The sequence below is a fragment of the Schistocerca serialis genome, chromosome 5, assembly GCF_023864345.2.
Source record: "Schistocerca serialis cubense isolate TAMUIC-IGC-003099 chromosome 5, iqSchSeri2.2, whole genome shotgun sequence".
In the NCBI taxonomy this organism is placed as follows: domain Eukaryota; kingdom Metazoa; phylum Arthropoda; class Insecta; order Orthoptera; family Acrididae; genus Schistocerca; species Schistocerca serialis.
Window position 1 is genome coordinate 564,510,447 of NC_064642.1, and position 16,186 is coordinate 564,526,632.

The following is a 16,186-nucleotide window of genomic DNA, read 5'->3' on the forward strand; positions in this document are numbered from 1 at the left end:
CAGGACCTGCAACATGCGGTCGTACATTACCCTGCTGAAATGTAGGGTTTCGCAGGGATCGAATAGAGGGTAGAGCCACGGGTCGTAACACGTCTGAAGTGTAACGTCCACTGTTCAGAGTGCTGTCAATGCGAACAAGAGGTGACCGAGACGTGTAACCAATGGCACCCCATACCATCACGCCGGGTGATAAGCCAGTATGGCGATGACGAATACACGCTTCCAATGTGCTTTCACCGCGATGTCGCCAAACACGGATGCGACCATCACGATGCCGTTAACAGAACCTGGATTCATCCGAATAGACGTCGATGAGTACACCATCGCAGGCGCTCCTGTCTGTGATGCAGCGTCAAGGGTAACCGCAGCCATGGGCTCCGAGATGATAGTCCCTGCTGCTGCAAACGTCGTCGAACTGTTGGTGCAGATGATTGTTGTCTTGCAAACGTCCCCATCTGTTGACTCAGGGATCGAGACGTGGCTGCACGATCCGTTACAGCCATGCGGATAAGATGCCTGTCATCTCGACTGCTAGCGATACGAGGCCGTTGGGATCAAGCGCCCTCCTGAACCCACCGATTCCCTATTCTGCTAATAGTCATTGGATCTCGACCAACGCGAGCAGCAATGTCGCGATACGATATACCGCAATCGTGATAGGTTACAATCCGACCTTTATTAAAGTCGGAAACGTGATGGTACGCGTTTTCCTCCTTACACGAAGCATCACAACAACGTTTCACCAGGCAACGCCGGTCAACTGCCGTTTGTGTATCAGAAATCGGTTGGAAACTTTCCTCACGTCAGCATGTTGTAGGTGTCGCCACCGGCGCCAACCGTGTGTGAATGCTCTGAAAAGCTAATCATTTGCATATCACAGCATCTTCTCCCTGTGGGTTAAATTTCGCGTCGGTAGGAGGCCATCTTCGTGGTGTAGCAATTTTAATGACCAGTAGTGTAAAACAATCAATACGTTGAGTGGAGGAAAAGCAGTCGGAGAATAGCCTATGGACCATTAGCTCAAGGCCTCTGCAGGTGGCATGACCTGGAGACACACTGAAGCCCGCCGCCTCCACGTGGCTCTGTTCGCGGCCTCGACTGCCCCAGCAGGTGCTAACGGCAAAAGCCTGCCGACGTCACGCACGGCAAGCTCGCACGCGCCGGTGCTCGGCCACTAACCTTGACCGGAGCTGCACTCTTGAAAATACCGCCCACTCAGCCCAGAACCCTATCAAGTCACATGTTGTACAACTGCTGCTAATAAAGCTATACGGTATTTGGAACGGAATGTCTTATTTTCAGTAATTACACTTTCTTGTCACTATGCAAGAATCTACGTCTACAATAAACACTAATAAGAGTCGGAAGCGATCCTGCGTGGTACACGAAACAGGCTAGCACAATAATGCATGAGAAACGAAAATAACGTGCCAAATTTAAAAGAACGTGAATTCCCCGACATTGGCGCTGTTTTACAGAAGCTCCAAATTTAGCACAGACATCAAAGCGAGATGCTTTTAATAAGTTCCACAGCGGAATTTCATCTCGAAATCTGGCAGAAAATCCAGAGAGATTCTGGTCATATAAGAAGTACACCGGCGACTAGACAAAATCGATACTCAAAATATCCACGGGTGTACTGCCGGTCTACAGTGTTGGACACTGTAGACCGGCAGTACACCTGTGAATAATTTGATTATCAAATACGCCGGGAGAAACTCAAGAATCACAAAGTCGATACTGTTCTTGGTAACTGAGGCAAAGTAATCGAATAAAACAGAAGTGATATCTGGCGTTCCTCAAGGAATTGTCATAGATCTGCTGTTCTTAATCTATATTAATGCTTTAGGAGATAATCTGAGCGGCCCTCTTAAAATGTCTGCAGATGATGCTGTGATTTACATTATAGTAACGCCATCAGGGCATCAAAACCAATTGCAAAGTGGCTTAGACGTAATATTTGAATGATGTGAAAAATGGCAATAGTGAGGTGATCCACATGAGAACTGAAAGGAAACCGTTAAATTTCGGTTACACGATAAATTTCAGAAATCTAAAGACTGCCAGTTCACCTAAACTCCTCGGAATAACAGTTACGAACAACTTAAATTAGAAATGATGATGTTCAGCGTAAGGCGTACCAAAGAGTGTGTTTCATGTGCAGAACACTTAGAAGAGGCAGCAGATCTGCTAAAGAGACTGTCAACATTACGCTTGTCCATCCTTTGCAAAAGTATTGCTGTGCGGTACCTTACCGTATTGGATTGACGGAGGACACTGAAAAAGTTCACAAAAGTTCACAAATAGAGAGAGGATTACACGGAAATAATATACGAGTCGGGTGGCAATCATTAAAACAAAGGCATTTTTTTCGTTGCAGCGAGATCTTTGCAAGAAATTTCAACCACCAACTTCCTGCTCCGAATGCGAAAATATTCAGTTGATACCCACCTGTACAGTGAGGATTGATCATCGTGATAAAATAAAAGAAATCAGAGATCGCACGGAAAGATTTAAGTATCCCTTTCTCACGCGTGCTGTTTGAGGAAGGAAATATAGAGAAACAGTGTGAAAGTAGTTCGATAAACACTCTGCCAGCCACTTAAACGTGAATTGTAGAGTAGTCGTGTAGCTATAGATGAAGTGAGTCTACTAGTTTCTGCAGTTTATCATATCCAGATGTAGCTATTCATTGATGGTTAGATACTGGAGAGCCACCAGACTGCGGGAATGTTGACTGCTACGTTTGCTCTGCTGTCCCAAGTAACCGCAGATTATTTTCCGTAGGGTAAAGCTCACGTGATTTAGCGGGTCAGACGAGATGCGATGTGGCGTCTCGCCAAACTATGAACGTATGCTTGCAACCCTGTGATCACGTATGCTGTCTTGGAAACCGGAACACTCCACAGCATCAACAAAATATACGAGTAGAAGAAACTGCAACACGTGGTCACCGAGAATGTTGAAATTAATTTTCTGTTTCCTGTTCACGAGCACTCGAATGCGCGAATCCGAGATACGGTACAAAAAACACACCCAAAACGTTACAGAGCGACCTCTAGTATGAACTACATCCTCCACACACTGTAAGTTAAACGCCTCATTGCCTTTCGATACACTCGACGAGTTACACCATTTGCAAAGAGGCAAAATCGCTGCTCTTCGACCACACTACATGCCAACAGTCAGCACTATCAATTTCCAGAGTTGTATGTCCCAATGAAAGCGTGCAGCTTTATGTGCAGCTATGAGCAATGGCCTTTTGCGAGTCTTTAAATGCCCATTGCGTGAAGTTCACTTCCCAATATTCGTTCTGAACCTGACGGAGATGGACCTACATTCACTAGCAGCAGCAATCTATCGGGTTTGAAACAGGTTGTCATTGACAGTGTGTGAGACTTGTCTCCAGTTTCTGTCGGCTAAGATCTGTTTACGAGCACTGGTCTTGCACTGTGTAATATGGTAGGAAGCGGGACACCATTTCTTGTGAACAATGAAAATCACACCACTCCATCTTTCGGCTAAAGGTACAGCAACCTGTAGAGGTGTTCAGGAAAGAATAGGCAGTCTCGGTTGCAAAATGGTTTTTTGTTTATTTTATTTGTGACATGTTTCATTCTCACAGAAGTATCATCAGACATCGGGTAAAAATACTCGAGGACCCCTGGTTGGTGTACAGAACATCCTTCAGTCAGCATAAATGTACGTCACACAGTAAAATGTACATGACACATCCACTGGGTAAAACACTCTAGGACTACTGACAAGAGCACAGAACGTCCCGGAATCACCAAAAGTGGAACGTTGTCCAACAAAATATTCAGGACACATCCACCTGTGTTTACGCTTATTCGCTCTTAACGCAATGCAGGGCATGTTTACAACATAGGCCAGGTGTATATAACGCCCTTACGGCACGCGTTTCGGCTCCTACTATAGGAAACCTACCACCACCTCTTCAGTGGCTCTACGCTACAACGGTCCACCCAAGGCACTGTAAAAAAAAAAAAATTGTGTGAAATCTTATGGGACTTAACTGCTGAGGTCATCAGTCCCTAAGCTTACACACTACTTAACCTAAATTATCCTAAGGACAAACACACACACACCCATGCCCGAGGGAGGACTCGAACCTCCGCCGGGATCAGCCGCACAGTCCATGACTGCAGCGCAACAGACCGTTTGGCTAATCCCACGCGGCAAGGCACTGTAAGTTAAGCTTTTTTAGATCAGCAATTGCTCGAATGTTTGAAGCTCCCCTTTCGTTGGAATATGTTGAAAAACAAATTAGCAACCTTTCGTATATAGCACACAAAAATGGTTTTAGTGCGTCTTTGGTCCGTCGTTTATACAACGAATGCCAGGAAGAAGTGGAGCTTACGGCCACAAGCTCACAACCACGAACGGTTGACGCTTTTGTGCTTTTGCTATTCCCAGTTTTGGGCCCCTTTCCCTATGACTTGGCCAAACTGATTGGGAATACTAAGGTACAAATTGTGTTCTCCAGAAATTTGGGAACAAAGTTCCTGCTTTCTCACCATGAGAAACCTAAGTCTTTCTCCCCCTCGAGATGGGGAGTATATAAAATTGTCTTGATTGTGACGCACACTATATCCACCAAACGGGTTGGTCATTTAATGTCCGTTTCAATGAACATCTTTTAGCAAAAAAAAAAAAAAAAAAAAAAAGGCAGCTAAAAAAATATTCTCCCTTCGCGCAACATTTGAAAACTTCTCGACGTCGCGCGCCATCCATAAATGACCTCTGTATTTCGCATGTTGTACAAAAAGGCAACAAGATGAGCATCCTCGAAGAATTTGAAATTTCTGAAACAGTCTGTTTTAAGACACTAGGTCTGTTCAACGAACAAATGACGTTTCATAACCAGGGTTGCTTAGAGGCTAAATGTCTGTTCACACGTGGCTTTGGTTTAGATATTGGTATGGTTTAATTGTGCTTTCTTGTTTTTATCTTGTTTAGGTCCAAGTGTATCGTTACTCTGTAAACAAATTCTCTTTCTTCCGGTCTGGCGGCGCCACCTACTACGATGTCGGTTACTTTGATTCATAGTTCTGTAGTAGGAACCGTAAACGTGTGCCATAACGACGCTTTGTACACCTGCCCTATGTTTTAAACATGTCCTGCGTTGTGTTAAGAGCGAATATGCGTAAACGCAGATGGATGTGTCCTGTATATTTATTTGGTCATCGTACCATTTTTGGTGACTGCGGGACTGTGTGCGCTTGCCAGTGGTCCTCGAGTGTTTTTACCCGATGTCTGATGAAGCTCCTGCGAGAATGAAAGCGTCACAAATTAAATAAATAAAAATAATTTTGCAATCGAGAAGACCAATTTTTGTTTCTTGTGAACACGTTGGGCAGTCCGTATTGATACAGCAACAAATCAGGCAGCTTTATTCAGAGTGTGATGGTGGGCGCGCTCTAACTGGGCAGTTCCCTTCTACCATTCTGTCACATGTCTACGTCGACCTATCTTGCTGCGCTGACTGGCACACACACACACACACACACACACACACACACACACACACACACACACGTACCACTTCTACTTCATTTACTTAGAACTACTTAAACCTAACTAACCTAAGGATATCACATACATCCATGCCCGAGGGAGGATTCGAACCTGCGACCGTAGCAGCAGCGCGGTTCCGGACTGCAGGGCCTAGAACCGCTCAGTCACAGCGGCAGGCCTTCATTTACAGCTTTCCAAAAGCGATCAGTGTGTTCGTTTAAGAGGGTGACTACATTTTTGTCGGCTGAGCTTACATACTCTGCAAGCCACAGCGGACTACATGGCGGAGGGTACCTCCATCAATATCAGAGATTTCCTATCCTGTTCCTTTTGCTTTATGAGCGAGGCGTAAATGTGCTACAATGGCATGAAAGTATTTGGATTACGTGGTCCTTAGACTTATTGGCGTATTATCACAGCATCTCACAAGTATAGGTCACGATATGTTGTCGCGCAAACTATATTCATATTTAGCGCAGCTAACAGAGCAACAAAATATACACTCCTGGAAATTGAAATAAGAACACCGTGAATTCATTGTCCCAGGAAGTGGAAACTTTATTGACACATTCCTGGGGTCAGATACATCACATGATCACACTGACAGAACCACAGGCACATAGACACAGGCAACAGAGCATGCACAATGTCGGCACTAGTACAGTGTATATCCACCTTTCGCAGCAATGCAGGCTGCTATTCTCCCATGGAGACGATCGTAGAGATGCTGGATGTAGTCCTGTGGAACGGCTTGCCATGCTATTTCCACCTGGCGCCTCAGTTGGACCAGCGTTCGTGCTGGGCGTGCAGACCGCGTGAGACGACGCTTCATCCAGTCCCAAACATGCTCAATGGGGGACAGATCCGGAGATCTTGCTGGCCAGGGTAGTTGACTTACACCTTCTAGAGCACGTTGGGTGGCACGGGATACATGCGGACGTGCATTGTCCTGTTGGAACAGCAAGTTCCCTTGCCGGTCTAGGAATGGTAGAACGATGGGTTCGATGACGGTTTGGATGTACCGTGCACTATTCAGTGTCCCCTCGACGATCACCAGTGGTGTACGGCCAGTGTAGGAGATCGCTCCCCACACCATGATGCCGGGTGTTGGCCCTGTGTGCCTCGGTCGTATGCAGTCCTGACTGTGGCGCTCACCTGCACGGTGCCAAACACGCATACGACCATCATTGGCACCAAGGCAGAAGCGACTCTCATCGCTGAAGACGACACGTCTCCATTCGTCCCTCCATTCACGCCTGTCGCGACACCACTGGAGGCGGGCTGCATGATGTTGGGGCGTGAGCGGAAGACGGCCTAACGGTGTGCGGGACCGTAGCCCAGCTTCATGGAGACGGTTGCGAATGGTCCTCGCCGATACCCCAGGAGCAACAGTGTCCCTAATTTGCTGGGAAGTGGCGGTGCGGTCCCCTACGGCACTGCGTAGGATCCTACGGTCTTGGCGTGCATCCGTGCGTCGCTGCGGTCCGGTCCCAGGTCGACGGGCACGTGCACCTTCGGCCGACCACTGGCGACAACATCGATGTACTGTGGAGACCTCACGCCCCACGTGTTGAGCAATTCGGCGGTACGTCCACCCGGCCTCCCGCATGCCCACTATACGCCCTCGCTCAAAGTCCGTCAACTGCACATACGGTTCACGTCCACGCTGTCGCGGCATGCTACCAGTGTTAAAGACTGCGATGGAGCTCCGTATGCCACGGCAAACTGGCTGACACTGACGGCGGCGGTGCACAAATGCTGCGCAGCTAGCGCCATTCGACGGCCAACACCGCGGTTCCTGGTGTGTCCGCTGTGCCGTGCGTGTGATCATTGCTTGTACAGCCCTCTCGCAGTGTCCGGAGCAAGTATGGTGGGTCTGACACACCGGTGTCAATGTGTTCTTTTTTCCATTTCCAGGAGTGTACATACACCAATTAAAATTATAGCTGCTGTGGACTATTAGAACAGGGGATAGCAGTCGTCAAAGTTTCGATGAGAATACTGTAACTATGAATGATTTATTGAACAATTGAATTATTTGAAGCAAATAGTCAATAATATGACATGAAATACTCCGAAACACAGTTTAATCTCCTGACTGCACTATCGTAGGCAAAAAAACTATGCAAGTCAGCAATAACAGCATGGTCGCAGTGTGCACTTTTTATGGAGGCAGATTGGTCACAGTTCTCATTGAAACACTCTCCCGTTAATCCTTCTTCGAAGCTGTACTCCAAGGGGGTTTGAACTACACCAGGAAAGGGTTTGGTGTAGCCGCATTGAAAAAAAAATGAAAATTTCATTAAACTAAAGAATTGTGCCAGAATTGGAAATACACAAATGACTGAACGTGTAGGAAGTGATCTCTTGTGTCACTGTCAGAAGATACTGTAATTGTATCTTTGATAAATTTCACAAAATTTTTGTATAGACGGAAGAAGAAAATGTCGGAAAGTTGCACAGCGCCTGTGCACTTCGCTTTAATCAGCTTCTTGATGAGTTCAGCGTCTTCAGGAACTGTAGAGTTGTATAGTTAGTCCAGGGCCGGCCTGTGTGGCCAAGCTGTTCTAGGCGCTTCAGTCTAGAACCGCGCTGCTGCTACGGTCGCAGATTCGAATCCTGCCTCGGGCATGGATGTGTGTCATGTCCTTAGGTTAGTTAGGTTTAAGTAGTTCTAAGTTCTAGGGGACTGATGACCTCAGATGTCAAGTCCCATAGAGCTCAGAGCGATTTTTTGAAGTTAGTCTAGGACTCAACCAAAAGAAGAGCTTTAGTTTTTTTTGTATACCTTGCCGCATTACTTGTGTTAGGAAGACTTTTAAATCCCTCTTCGTCATATTAGGAGATTTGCTAGGAAATGCTTTGATGTGGGGTAAATTTATACTTATATTTGCAGGAGAATGGCCGGTGATTCCGATACAAGGACATACAAATGGGTTAACAGCGTCCCATCCATCACAATGCCAGGCGTTATCATATAAGAGTGTGTGGTTGCCACTGTGGATCCAACCGCACCAAAGACGTATTTGCTTCCCTTCATTGCTAAGGTCCGTGCAGATCATAACTGTTTATTAAATGTTGATTGATCGACATTAATTACTTGATCTGGTTTCAGACGTTTTTCTCAATGAGATTTATCACACGAATTCATAAGCTTTTTGTTGAATATCAGCATTTCCTTCAACCAACCTCTCGCTAACTTTGTGGCTCATTGGTCGTGACAGGCAATCTTAGTCACAAATTTAAATTTTTTCACCCACAGATTGTTAGCTACGAACTGCAGTGAATTGTGAGGGTCAGTTCTCTTCTTCTTTATTTTCAGTCCCCCAAAGCCTCAACGCATGGTATGTATTACTGCGTTTTCCTGACTCTTTCCTACAAAATTTTTGGGTCTGACAAATGACGTTGTTTTAGCCTGTTTTCAAAGTTTTGTAACACAGTCTTGCTCTTTTTTCCTTTTCTATGCCAACAGTGTTACAATTTTCAAGCGCAGTGTCGTATCAGCTGCTAATCGAGGACGACGCAGACGGGGAGTAACAACACCTCCATCTTTTTCCCTTTGTTGCTTTGTCCATATTTTGTACGCATTAGCCAGATATCTTTCTGCAAACTACGTTCGTTTTCTTGAAGGGGATAGCTGACAATATGAATCGCTGGTTCCCTGGAAATTTGCCACTTGTGGCACTCCTTCATCCCTCACTGCTATGGCACTATCATTTCCTTCATTTGATGCTTCGTCAACTGATACCTCTTCGTCTGATGCCTCTTCATCTGATGCCTCTTCATCTGATGCCCTTTCATCTATTTAGTAATCTCTGCTATTACAGCATCCTCTTCTGTCAACTGTTGCTGAATTTGTTCATAAATAACAAGCTCTTCTCATTTAAGTACATCTCCTGCAGTACCAAAGTACACCACTAACAGTTTAACAATTATACCTGTCTCATTGTCTAGGGTGACACAATTACTAACTGTGAAATCAGGCTTCCACACCACAGAGATAATCTCATCTGCTCTAACAGTAAAGATAAATCCACATGACGTGTTGTGACCAGAGTGCTGCTTTGCAGAGCGATACGTAAATGGAGAGCTTTAGTAGATAGGGGAAACCTGTGCTACTTTCTAGTCAGTAACAAAACGTAAAAAGTTTTGTACTATTCTTCACGACAGTTACCCTGACCTTCTCTTGTCAGTAGCTGATTGGTCGCAATATAGGTAAGAGAGGATTACACAATGCTCCGAATCCCATTTAGCACGATTTCTTTTTGTTATTGAATTAATGTGCCGCCTGGCGATCGGATATAGAATTAACAGAGTTTAGAATTTGTTGTTTATTAGCTACTTAAATCGTCCATAGCCGTTCCTGTAAAACAGCTACCGAGTGAGGGTGAGGCAACTACGGCAGGTCGCCCCAGATATGCACAGAAGGAGTAAATATGTCACAGCGAGATTTTGAAAGAGAGACTATATCTCGAATACCTAAGCTATTGCACAGGTTGTCCAAAGGTTCACTGAAGCGCCAAAGAAACTGGTAGAAGCATGCTTATTCAAATACAGAGATACGTAAACAGCGGTCGGCAACGCCTATGTAAGACAATAAGTGTCTGGCATAGTTGTTAGATCGCTTACTGCAGCTACAATGGCAGGTTAGCAAGATTTAAATGAATTTGACCGTGGTGTTATAGCAGGCGCACGAGCGATGGGACACAGCATCTCCGAGGTAGCGTTGAGGTGGGGATTTTCCCGTACGACTATTTCATGAGTGTACCGTGAATATCAGGAATTCGGTAAAACATCAAACCTTCGACATCGCTGCGGCCGGAAAATGATCCTAAAAGAACGGGACCAACGACGACTGAAGAGAATCGTTCAACGTGACAGAAGTGCAACCCTCCCGCAAAATGCTGCAGATTTCGAAGCTGGACCATCAACAAGTGTCAGCTTGCAAACCATTCAACGAAACACTATCAATATGTGCTTTCGCAACCAAAGACCCACTCGTGTAGTCTTGATGAATACACGACACAAAGTCTCGCCTTGGCCCGTCAACATCGACATTGGACATTGATGACTGGAAACGTGGTACCTGATCGGACGACTCTCGTTTCAAATTGTATCGAGTGGATGGACGTGTAAGGGTATGGAGACAATCTCATGAATCCTGGTCCCTACATGTCGGCATGGGAGTGTTCAAGCTGATGGAGGCTCTGTAATGGTATGGGGCATGTTCAGTTGGAATGATATGGGACCCCCGATACCTCTAGATACGACTCTAACAGGTGACACGTACGTAAGCATCCTGTCTGATCACCTGCATCCATTCATGTCCATTCTGCATTCCGACGGACTTGCGACTGCACACACGTCCAGAATTGCTGCAGAGTGGCTCCAGGAACAGGAACACTCTTCTGAGTTTAAATACTTTCGCTGACCAGCAAACTTCCCAGACATGAACATTACTGAGCATATCTGAGATGCCTTGCAACGTGCTGTTCAGAACAGATCTCCATCCTCTCGTACTCTTACGGATTTATGGACAGCCCCGCAGGAGTCATGGTGTCAGTTCCCTCCAGCACTACGTCAGACATTAGTCGAGTCCGCGCCACATCGTATTGCGGCACTTCTGCTTACTCCCGGGAGCCCTACATGATATTAGGCAGGTGTACCAGTTCCTTTTGCTCCTCAGTGTAAAGACTGTAGTAAACCGTCGACTTAATTACAGATCCTCAAAGTCCCTGAAGCTAACACGAAAAGCACACTCTAGGTACTGTAGACTGACAGTAGCTAGCCGCAAAGTTTAATTACGATTATTTACCAACAGACATAGTCGCCTCACTCGTAAATTTTCTGAATATTGTTAAATCTCTTGCTTACTACACCACCTGACGAAGAAAATGTGACCGACCCAGAAGGGGAGGAGGAAGCGAAATTAAACTTCACGAGTTGAGAGGGAATGTGATGTTGTTTCACTGATTACCAAATCGAGATAATTTTACGAAGAACTTGGCAGTATGAGCCCACTTATCAGTACGACGTCGCATCCACTCTAGCCTGGATACACGCACTGATTCGGTTGGGAAGGCTGTCATAAAGTTGCTGAATTCTCTCCAGGGTCAAGCTGGCCCACGACTGTTGTAACGGGCTCTTGATATCCTGGTTACTGGCACTGGGACGGGGTTGAAGTCCGAGCTGGTCCCGCACTTATTCTATTAGGAACATATCTTGTAGTCTAGTTGGCCATGGGAGCACCTCGGCATCACGCAGCCAGTTCAAAGTGACAGGTTGGCACGTGTGGGACAGCATTGCCCTGCTAAAAAAACGTCATGACGGTACTGTGAGGTAACAAATACGGACGCAGGATGTCCGTCACATACTATTCTGCCGTCAGAGTTCTCTGAATTATAGTCAGCAGTGACCTGAAGTCATACATCATGGCTCCCCTCATCATGACACTGAGTCTCTCCAAAGTACAGTGAGGTTGGGTTGTCCCCCTAGGTGGCAGTCATAGTCGCCAACGATGTCATCCAGGGCACAGCAGAGCAGCGACTCAGCTCTAACTATATGCCTATTAGTAGCTAGTGCCTTCAGTAGGTAGAGTCTTCTATTTAGCTGGCAGTATTGGCGCTCGCTGTATTGCAGTAGTTCGAATAACGAAGATTTTTGTGCGGTAAGGGATTCATGAAAGGTATATGTTATTGTTGGTCAGAGCCATTTTTTGTAGGGTTTATTGTAAGCCAGATTGCGTTGCGCTAAAAATATTGTGTGTCAGTTTAGTGATGACCAGAATAAGTAAAGAGAAAACTGTGTGAGGACGTTGAGTTTTGCTCAGCTGTTTGAAAATCAGATAATGTAGAAGTTTACCAGCAGTCATTCATAATTTTTATAAGGGGACGTTTCACACAATGTAACGCCATTCAGCAGCAGACGTCATGTATTCTCACAGAACATGCGTACATCCTAACCATCCTAACAAGTGTAACTGAAGAAGGAAACTACAAAAGCAGACAGAATCCTAGATATGTCTCTGATATGTCACGAATCGACACTGACGTGTTAATGAGCTACGTAGGTGGACGTTTAGTGAGCAACTATTGCGCTACAGACTGAATCAATTCGCCTTCACCAAAATGCGAGATGGAACCACTTAAACAGAAAAACACGCACGAAATTTAACAAATATACTACGAGGAAAACACAGAAAAAGATAAACACTTAACTACCGCTCTGTAGATGTATACTACAGATCTTTATATTTACTGTTTTGATAACGTCTCAAAAAAAAAAAAAAAATGGTTCAAATGGCTCTGAGCACTATGGGACTTAACATCAATGGTCATCAGTCCCCTAGAACTTAGAACTACTTAAACCTAACTAACCTAAGGACATCACACAACACCCAGCCATCACGAGGCAGAGAAAATCCCTGACCCTGCCGGGAATCGAACCCGGGAACCCGGCCGTGCGAAGCGAGAACGCTACCGCACGACCACGAGATGCGGGCGATAACGTCTCCCAATGTTCCCATTTTAGTAGTATTTTGTTTAAGAGTATCACTGAAATTTTCAATTTCTGTACTACAGCTTTTAAGGCTTCCGTTAATTGCTTCAGTTTTTCTATTAATGTATAAAGGTATGTTTGACTCGTGCATCATCCCTGAAGAATGAGTGCGTGACATGTGTGCTAACTTATATTCGTAATATACAGTACACTGTGACAGTTACGTATTGGTACACTATCTTCTAAACAAACTCCTTGAAGTTTCGTCTAAATCGACCATCATTTAATTTTCTTGTTTTATCAATAACCAGAAACCTACACCGCATCTGATTCCAGCAATCCCTGCCCAAATAATAGACGTTAACCCCCATATAGCTGCCAAAACAAAAGTGTTTCCATATTTGATCCTGTTTTTCCGCAGCAACATTGGCTTTACTTTTTCAGATGCTGTATGTCGTGATTGTTACAACACTGATGCAGTGCAGAATATCCTGTAATAGCTGGTATTTGGGCTTAAATGTTTTTGAACATATATACGTATACTGGAAGCAGATCCTATCAAAATGTGTTAGCAATGACGTAACATCAGTTTTGCCGCAGCTGGATAGGCCTACAATCATAACTCATATATTACTGGGAAGGGGTGATCCATTCATCATCTTCTTCTTCTTGTTTTCACTATCATTGCCGGACCAGTCGTTTACTGTGAAGTCTTTATGCTACGAGGATGTTTCATCCTCTCGGTCATTATGATGACCGTGTATTTATATCAGCATACAGTGTAATTTATAGGGAAATAAAAGACACATGTAGCTCTTACACTTTCCCTTATTCGTAAATTCTTACCTTATTGCAGGACATATGAGCATGGTTAAGTAAGGATGTAGCTCTGTACCTACATCTGGCACAATTGGTTCGAACATATTTGCGTGTATTGATGCACGTCATAAATTGCACAATTTAGCGATGATTTCTTCCGATGGATGAAGAGTTTGTCGCGCTAACTCCAACAAACTGGTCCAGATATTCTCGTATAAACTGTACACAAACGGCTGTCAGCTTAGACGCTTCTCTGGAGTATGCTGGCTTGCGTAACTAGCATACAATAGATTTTTAAATGTATGCTCCTGTATATGAGTGCACTTTCTCTCGTTAAACAGTTTCACTGTTCTTGGGAAGTCCAGGAATCACTAATCACATAGTATCACTGAGGGAGAGCATTTTCTTGGACTATGGCAGGAATTTGTATTGAGGTACTGCGTAGGTGAACCGACTCATCCAAGGATAATATGCCTTTCATATCACTGTACTGAGGAGTTTTGAAAATCAAATATGGGTAGAGCTCAGGATCCGAGATCATTTCATCACTGACGTATTTACTGCCACTGCTCTTTAAACTATATCATATTGAACAGAATCCTTTTCACGTCAAGCTGCTGTGGTGAATTTGTCTCTTCTGTAAAAACCAAATTGTGAGTTACAATCTTTTTAACTTATTTATCATCATCACTAATACTTACTTGATGGCTGTGTTGAGGCAGGAAGTGGTGCTGTACATTTCAAAGTGTTTACCCGTCGACAGCTCTTACACGATTGAGTAAATGTTTTATCAATTGTTATAAATTTATAATATTAGCAACAGTGTATGCAACTTTAAAACACAACATTAATTTATATCGTCTTAGCTTTTTTCAGGCAAAAAGAAAAATACGGTGGGCTTTACAGTCATTTCATCACTATCGCTCACGAAGATACTGTTGAAAAAGTGAATATGTTTGCAATACTTTACACTACACCTGACACATGTAGAGTAGTAATACTAATTGTTAATTTCGGTGCAAGCAGTACACGTATGCTGCACATTCTGACCACAGAAACACCTACCCATACTAAACACCTACCCATACTTTGAACACTCCCTTAACATACTCTTAAAGGAGACTGATTACTGCCCAGTACTGATGTATTCCAGAAATCTAAGTCCAGAAGTCCAGACGTCGTAAATATTCTGGAACTAATACGTCATGACACTGCAAGGACTATGGTTTTGACAAGCAGGAACAGGAAAGTCCTAATTATCGTTACCTGTTAGACTAACTTAAATGAAAAACTATGTGTGAACTGCTTTTAGACATTTATAAGCAACTTGAGGAAGGTGTCATAGTTTGAATGCGGTTGACTGTCATTTGTTTCCTAAATAACTTATACCATTGTACGTGATATTTCACTCAGATTTCATTGGTGCCTAAAGTGTTTAAGAGTGATGAGCTTATTTCTAAGCATTATGCTCTGAATGCAAATGTCAGACTAATGTATCTCCCCCTAGTAAACTACACCGTGAGGGTATAGAAAGGAACAAATAAAAAAAAGTATCTCGATTATGTTTTCTTTCTTTCTTAAAAAATAATAATGATACGTGTAGTAATTGCTGCTTAGCAGATTAGTGGGATTGTGGTAATGGGAACTACTTCACTTTAAGAATCAGACATCATACTCTCTGAGCCACAATGAGTACAGGTATTTGATATCTTCTAATAACACATCTGAATGACAGGAAAGTATGGAGAAATCAGATATCTCTCAGGTATGTGTGTGAGAAGAGTTGGTGTCTTTCACAGGCGAGGCGGCCGCAAGTTCTGACCGGAAGGACCGTTATCTCTTTCGCCATTAGCTGAAGTGGCAGACTGCCCATTCTACACCTCTCTCTCTCGCTGTCATATCAGGTGGACGGGATACTTCTTACCATTGTTGGCAGATGTGCTGACACCTGCTTGCTTCTTCTTCTTCTTACCGAGGTTGCAGCAGCTTCTGCCATGAGCGGCAGGAGCTGTTGTGAGGCGGATACACATATTTTTTCAAAAATCTGATGACAGGATGGGATAAGGTTGGAGAAATTAAACACTTTTGCAGGAAATATCAGTTTTATTATATACAGGGCGTTTCAAAAAGAAAGAGCAGATTTCAAACATTTATTTCTCAAAAACTACAAATGATAGAAACACAATTCCAACGGTCCTTCACTCAATATGAGTACCAAATGTTACACAACAAATATCAAAACTGTACCTCAATATGAGCACCATTTGTTACACGACAAATATCAAACCGGTATCTCATTTCTTGCCACACACGACGCAACTGGTCTTTAGTT